This window comes from Cricetulus griseus, chromosome 3 (assembly GCF_003668045.3).
Source record: "Cricetulus griseus strain 17A/GY chromosome 3, alternate assembly CriGri-PICRH-1.0, whole genome shotgun sequence".
Taxonomy (NCBI): Eukaryota; Metazoa; Chordata; class Mammalia; order Rodentia; family Cricetidae; genus Cricetulus; species Cricetulus griseus.
The window spans coordinates 50140078-50148298 of record NC_048596.1 but is presented as its reverse complement, the minus strand read 5'-3'; the positions used below and the strand labels follow the sequence as shown (position 1 = coordinate 50148298).

Genomic DNA, 8221 nt, shown 5'->3' with positions numbered 1-8221 from the left:
CCTTCAGGCCCCGCGTGACAGGGTTTAGCGTGGGAGAGGAAAAATAGCAAGTAGGATCACCGGAGAACTGGTTCGTTTGGGGGGAGGAAAGGAGAGAGAAGGGTTCCACCTCCTTCAAGGGACCTAGCAGCGTGTTGAAGAGTTGGGATGACTTTATCTTGGAACCCCACTCCCACACTCCTCAAAGTCCAACATTGTGCCTGACAGCTAAAGGGGAGTTTGATCAATTTCGATTTTCTGGTAAATGAAGAAAATCGCCCCTCCTGTTCTCCTTCACACACGCCCATTTATTCACGCTGCAAGTCGCTCAACACGCCTTCCTGAAAGCTGCTTTTTAGCAGGGGCAGCTATACTGGTGTGCTGGGCTGAGTCTGAGGAGTGGGTGGGTGCCGGCCTGCCCTCGAGGATCTCGGGTCGCTGCGGGGAGGCAGATGACAGAATCGATGTTCCACGTGGGGGCTAAGCTGAGAGCTACAGCTGCACAGAGGGTCATGGGTATGAGTGGATCTAGAGGTCATGATGACGCAGCGAACCAGGTCTCAAAGGTCCAGAAAAGTCACGAGAGGTCTAAAAGGGAGTTAACACAGAAAAGTCTCTAAAATGTTTCCCGGGCCTAGTCGTCATCCCGAGAAATCCGGGCCGTTGACTCTTCTTGGGTAGGCGCTGTGGTTGTGGCCACAGGTGGACATCTGGCTGAAAGTGAAACCCTGCCTCCAGGACAGACCTCCCTTTGTTGATGCGGTTCAGCCCCTCCCCAGGTAATTCAGTGTTATCTACGGTTATTTCAAAGGCAAGCTCTGGTTTAGGCAAAGAAAATGGGAAGTGGGAAGAAACTCAAGGAATTCAAGAAGAGTAATTCCTGATGTGTCAGGAGATAAGGGACTGGGGGAGGCCTTGGTTGCAGGTCAAGGACCTTATCTCTAATTTGTCTTGATTCGTTCAAATCACACAGCCAGAGATAATATCTCTTGCCTCAAAGTTCCAGACCCCTGGAAGAAAGAATTATACCGGTCCTGTGGACCATGGTGGATCCCCTATGGCCAGGCAGAAAGTCCTCTGCAATACCAGCCCTCCCCCTTACTCAGAGAAGTTCCCAATGGAGAAAATATGTCTGTGTGGCCACCCCAAAATGGTTTGCTACAGTCCACCGCTTAGCTGTCCAGCACACACGAATCCACACGATTACACACAGAGTCGTATATACATCATTCTTCCCATTCATGCAACTCTCGCCAAACCGGTTCTGACCGTTCACAATGTGGGAGGCTAATATTACCCGGGGATCCTCGAGATGATGTCCTGTTCACTGAATTGCTGCTTCAGTGATTCCCGTGTAGTGCATCCCATAGCAGGGTTAAAGGGTCCATTCACTGCTACCAACTTCGCCTTTGAACTCTTTCGTCTGAGTAGGTGACATGGACACTCCATAAGAAGCTTACTAGAAATTCTGACCCTCAGACCCAAGATCTTAGCCTGATTACGAACCCCTCAGGGGATCTGCGTGCATGTGAAAGTTTGAGAAACTGTTATTGTGCAACTGGGGGAAAGAGGAAAGGGAAAGGTGAGAAAAATGTGTTTCCTTGTGATCATCCCCTTTAAAAAGACAGAGCCTAGGAATGTTCTGTGCTTAGCATACATGGGATTCTGGGCAAAATCACCAACCCCCAAACAGACAAAAGGTATTGGCTAATTACTTAGGATTCAACAATGTGAGTCAGAAACAAGGAAACACAGGTAGAGGCTGCAAGCATGACTTTTGCAACTGGTTTTGAACTCCTGGAAGGAATGTATGACTTCCTTCCTCTGACTCCTTACCCCTCCTGTCCTGCATAGGGTCTCTGGAGTCCCCACCACCCCTTGTGTGTGTGTGTGTGTGTGTGTGTGTGTGTGTGTGTGTGTGTGTGTGTGCCATAGGTTGATGCTGAGTGTCCTTCTCTATTGCTGTCCACTTTGTCTATCTTATTCTTTGAGACAGTGTCTCTCACTAGTCCAGGAACTCTCAAACTTACTGATTGGCTAGACTGGCTGGCAGTGAGTACCGAGGATCCTCTTGTCTCTGTCTCCCTGACACTGGGATTACAGGCCATGTCCACCCCTCCACCCCCCAACTCCCTACCCTCGACCCCCAGACAGGGCCTCTCTATTTAGCCCTGGCTGTCCTAGAAAACTCACTGTGTAGACCAAGTTGTCATTGAACTCACAGAGATCCTCCTGCCCCTACTTCCCAAGTGTTAGATCAAAGGCATGCTCCACCACGCCTGGCTTTTCTTCAGCTTTTTTCACTACTGCTAGGGATCTAAACTCAGGCCCACATGCATCCTGAGCAAGCACTGTGCCAAACAAGCCATCTCCCCAGCTCCTCAATGCCTACTTCTGAGACCCTTGATAAAGAACAGCCATGAAGGGTGGCTGCTCTGAACACATACTCTCCGTGGTTTGTCCTGGTGTTGCTTCAATGCCATGTTGACTTTTCCTCAGAGTACCTTCCAGCCTGGTTCAGCCAGGTGTCACTGGAGACAGACAGGGTTGTGAATGGACGACTCGAGGAGGATGAAATGAGGGCACCAGAACCAATGACAAGATGTAGACTGGTCCTGGTCCAGCTACCTAGCTGAGAGCTCCCTGAGCCCTGTGCCAAATCTTCATTCTGGCCTCAGTTTCCCTCTGGGTCCCAGTGGAGATAATAACATGGCTCCTCCCCCCAGGGGGCTGTGCGGATTAACTAATTAATGAGTGTGACATCGCCTGTTTCCACAAAGGGGCTGATTAAGTGCTGGGTGTTGTTATTAGAAGCGATGGAGGGTGTGTGACAGGCAAAGTCGGCTGGAGACAGATCTGCTCCCCTTTGTGTCCTCCCCACCCCCTCCCTCCGTCTGCCCCACATTCTGCAAGCTGAACATCTTGCAAGACAAAACCAAGATGATTTTTTTTTGGCACCCCCAAAGACGGAGTATAACTTTTGCACATTTCCCCTGTGCTGGAATGTGACTCACGGCTGAATTTCATAGTATAATTTGTCTCCAACAGCTGGCACAACTGTACCCTGCCCCAGACTCTCACAGCAGCTGCAGACAGGGATGGTTCAGCCAGTGACTACAAAATTCCTGAGCTGGACACCACCCCTGTGGGGTTTTTGTTTTTGTTTTTTTTTCTATATTGCTCCTTGGAGGCTTAGACTGAGTGATCTCACTCACTACACACACACACAGCCTAAGAGAGAAAGTACCTCTAAGACACTCCTGACTTCTGCAAAGAGTTGGGAGAATTCAAAACACACTGGGTTTAAAAGTATAAAGTGTCTGTTCATGGTTGGAGGCAGAGGAAAATATCACAAGTACATCTTAGCTTGGATGTAAGTATTGAATTACTGGATAAAATCACAGGTCGGGGGCATGGTGGCTTTGTGGTACCCAGCCCTGGATCCCTGTAGCTGGTGTGAGAACTTTGACCACCCTCAGGGGCTAAGTCTTTTATCCCTGAGTATCACAAGGTGTCAGCTCTTGCCCTTTATCTTGGAATCTCAGATGGGGGTAGGTGGGAAGGAATTGCTTGGTGGCCACCAGGTAAATAAGTCTGTTACTGGCATCCCAAGAGGGGAATGTTGTTTATCCAAATAGCACAAACTCAGCCAGCCTGGGGAGGCTGGGGAGAGCAAAGCTCTGGAGGCTGAGCTGTCAGACTCCCACAGGGACAGAGATTAGCCAGTAGCAGAGTCTAGGAAATGCATATGAAATGGATTTTGGGGCAACTGGAGCCAGTGCCATCTCTGGATCATCTTAGACATCTCCAGTTAGGATTTCAGACCTTCCTGCCTCTGCAAACAGTTGCTGGCCCTGCACTGCCAAACTTTTGCCCTCTCTGTCTTCCCTTGGCCTGCTGCTATGAAATAACAGGAATAGGTCACAGGGGCTAACTGACTGGAAGTGGTGGGGCCCTGGCCACATGACTTAGCTGGCATCTAAAGGGCTGGAAGGTCAGCCATCATCGAAATGTGCTGAGGTCCTATATAAGGGGTGAGTTCTCTCCCACCAGGAAGGAGTCACAAGCCTACATCTTTGACCTAAACTCATTTAGTTTACTAATAACAGCTCAACGGTTGTATGGGATTGTCTTAGCAAGGGTGGCAATGGAAGAGGCCATCCTGATAGTGATTTGCTGCTGGGAATGATAGAGGAGACCAGGCAACCTCAATGCTTCCCAGGGGGAAGGTCTAGGAAGTTTCTCCACTCTAGCCTCTTCCTTGTTCACGTGGGCATCACTAGAACCTTCCCTGCAAATGTCCAGAGGATTGGGAGATCCTTTCATCTCATTAAGACATCCTATTTGTAAGTGTCTGCTCCTTGGTGGGCATTGTAGTAACTAGGTTTTCTCTTTTGGGGCACTGGGGAATGACGGGAGTGTAAACAGAGATGTCTCAGGGGGAAAGTCAGTGTGCTCACTGATAGTATGATTAATCTGTACTCTCTGGACACCAAAAGCCAGAGTAGAGAGCCTGGCTACTTAAGGGAGTCCTTCCATCTACCTGTTCCTCCACTCATAATCCCACTCACCCAGCTATCCATTCTGCCATCCACTCAATATGTCACATCACCACACACACACACACACACACACACACCTACCCACCAATTCACCCATTCACAAACACATCCATCTTCTTTGCATCCACAACCCCCCCATCCATCTATCATTTCTTCCTTCTACAAACCTATCCATTATCCATCCACTCATCCATTTCTCCATCCTTCTTTCTATCTATTAGTCCTTCCATCCATTAACTCTCACATCTATCATCTACCCGTCTATTTAGCTGTTAAATATCATCTCTTCTTTATTTTCCCTTCCAAATGTTTTTTTCCTTTTTTATGTGCATGCCCACGTACATAGTACGTGTGTGTGTGTGTGTGTGTGTGTGTGTGTGTGTGTGTGTGTGTACATACATGGTCGTGCATACATCCTGCAGTGCATATGTGGAAATCAGATGACGCTTTGTGCTCATTGGTTTTAACCTTCCCCCATGTGAGCTCCAAAAATTGAATTCAACTCATTAGGTTTGGCAGCAAGAGCCCTTACCTACCAAGCCACCTCTCCAGATCCCTTCAATATCCTTGAAGAATCCATTTCTGCCCAACAGGGTGCCTTGGGCTGACTTAAGAGCAGTGGCTCTCACCTCTCATCCATTTTTCACCCAGCTGAGTGACCTTTTATAAATGAACATTGAATTATGTCAAGTCACTGCTTAAATCCCAGCTGTGGTTTCCCACTGATCTTAAAATATAGACTCCATTTTTTCTTGGCTATAACTCAACACAGTAAAACCTGTGCCTTGACAAATTCCTGTGTATGTACTCACCTACTACCCCAAACAAGTGAAGGCTCAGTTTCAGTTCCTTGTGTCCTTCACAGTCTGAATCTGCCTTCCTAGAAGTACCCATTATTTGGACTTCAGTTCTGTAGACAGGTTTTGTCTGTCAGTAAACTTTCTACCAATGCAAGAATGTAGTAGGTATTGTGGTGGCTATTCTTGGCTGTCAACTTGACTACATCTAATTAACTAAATTAGAATTAACTAAAACCCAAATGACTGGGCACACCTATGAGTGATTCTTTTCTTTTTGGTCTTTCTTTTCTTTCAGACTGGGTGTGAGATTTATTACTGAACATGGTTTAGTAGGGTACAGGAGAACATGAGGAAACCCTCAGGAATGCAGGGCCCGTCACTTTTCCAGGGGACTGCATTTGGGACATATTTGACCCCACAACCATCAGGGATGAGCTGATTCTCAGCAACCATGTCTTATCTGCATTAAACTTGGGGAAGCCCATGTCTTTCAGATGTGGATCATCTGGCGGCCAGGGAACTTGAGCCTCAATCATGTTCCTAATTCTGCAGCCTGGTGCAGATGGACACGATGACCTGGCCAATGTGAACCCTGGCCATTGTGACCTAGGGCTTCCCAAAGATGGCACACATACCTGTCTGGAGCCTGTCAGCTCCAGCACAGGACAACATCTTGTTGATTTGGATGACATGAAAATGGTGGAGCCTCACTGAAATATGAAAGACATCCTTGCCACAGCTCTTTACCAAGTATTTGTTGGCACAAATGCCAGCAGCCTCCAGGGCTTTGGAAGAGAGTTGCTCATATTCATCTGACACCATGTGGCCACAAAGTGGAATTCACCAACTTTTTCCTTCTTCCGTCCCAAAGCAAATATGCAGATCTTGGCATCAGGGATGCTGCAGCAGAAACAAGACTTTAAGTATGGCTTGTTCTTACAATATTGGTAATACCAGGTGGAAGAGTGGCCTATGATGATGATAGGATCTTCAGTGGCATGACGGAAGAAAAGAGTCTTTTTAGCTTTATGAGATAAGCTTTCTCTGTGTAGCCCTGGTTGTTAGACAGCCATTGCTATACTAGCTGGATCACAGTCTATAAGGCATTCTAATGTTGCCCCCGTATACATTCTATGAGTTCTGTTCCTCTAGAGAACCCTGACTAATACAGTGTGCTTCCACATTTGGTTAATTTTGCTCAAATTTTATTTCCATGCAACACATCCATGAATTTGGTTTTCACATAGATAAATAGTTTTGCATTTGTATATGTGTAGGAGTTCAGTGTGTGAAGGCCAAACAGCAAAGTCAGGTATCTTTCTCAATCTCTCCCTTACATTTCTTTCTATTTAGACAGGGTCCCACTGTGCAGTCTTGGTTGGCCTGAACCTCATTACATGGACAATGCCAGCCTCAAACTCACAGAGCTCTGCCTGCTTCTGCTTCCTGGGTCCTGGGATTAAAGATGTACACCAACATTCATTGGTCCACCTTACTTTTGAGATAGTGTCTTTCACTGAACCCAGAACCCACCCATTTGACGCCACTGACTGACCAATGAGCTCCAGTGATCTGCTAGTCTCATCCTCCTCAGCACTGCAATTATAGGCACATTCCCCAATCCTTGACTTTTTATGTGGATGCTAGAGATCTAAATTTGGACCCTCATGCTTGTACGGCATGACTGCACCATCTCTCTAGGTCCCTGAAGAAATAGTTTGTTCTTCATTGGAATCCAGTTTTCATTAGATGCATATATATATATATATAACTTGCTAGTGTAGTCTGCTGCTGATACATAATAAGGATTTTTTTACACTTCATAACTTTTATAAATAAATAGATTGCTATGCTTTAAATGTTTGCATTCCACCAAAATTCCTATGTTGGACTTTAACCTCCAAGATGATGTTATTAAGATGTGAGGCCTGAGAGACATGGTGGTGACAGGTTTGAGAGTGTGATTGTTGCAGACAAAGAAGAATGCTGTTGCCAAGTAAGGCCTCTGGGAGGCTTGGGCCACCACCGGCCTACCTCACCCTGTAGCAGCCTGCTGGGCCAGTGCCACCACTCAGCCCACCAGCACCATGGGGCTACTCTCCCTGCTGAGGACATAAGAGCACAATAGCACTGTCTCTGGGGTGCAAACACAATGGTCATGTCTGGGGTACCAGTCGGATGTCAAGCACTGAAGGCGGGGTAGTGTACAGCAGCCTGAAGCTCTCAAGGGTCCTGCCCCAGACACTGCTGTCCAGCCGCACGATTACCCCAACTCTGAGCAACAACAAGATGTCTGAGATGGAGGGAAGGCCTAGGCCCTACTCCAAATGCTATGACGGACTTTGAAGATCCCCCATGGAAGGCCTCACCCTCCTTGCGGAGCAGAGGGAATGAGGGACAGGGGAGGAGGGGAGGGAGAGGGAACTAGGATTGAAATGTAAAACAAGCTTGTTTCTAATTTAAATTTTCAAAAAAGGGAAAAAATGATGTCTGATATGAATGATTTGTCTTTGGACTGGGTCTCCTCCAAGAGACTTCCCTGGTTCATGCTCCCACCAGAGACCATGTTGATGTCCATGGTCTGTGCTGCTGCCAGAAACCACATGGAAGTCTATGGTCCTAGCTGCCTGCCGCTGGCTGCTATGGTGGTATTAATGCCGATCAACTCATAACTGAGCATAAAAGGCATTGAAGGCTTCTGTGGGCCATTCTCATTCAAACCATCACATGCCACTCCCTAGTTCTCATAGGCTTGAAGTCATATGATAATGAAAACACACTTAATTCAACTTCAAAAATCCCCATAGGTTTTCACAGACTCAACACAGAGTAAAAGTCCAAAGTCTCTTCTGAGACTCAAGGCAATCTCTCTCTGTTTTT

At 47.1% G+C, this 8221-nt stretch overlaps 1 pseudogene; it reads right to left on the bottom strand.

The window, feature by feature from the left end:
- Nucleotides 1-5699: 5699 nt before the first annotated feature.
- LOC100756977 lies at nt 5700-7919 on the bottom strand (annotated as a pseudogene).
- Nucleotides 7920-8221: the final 302 nt, after the last annotated feature.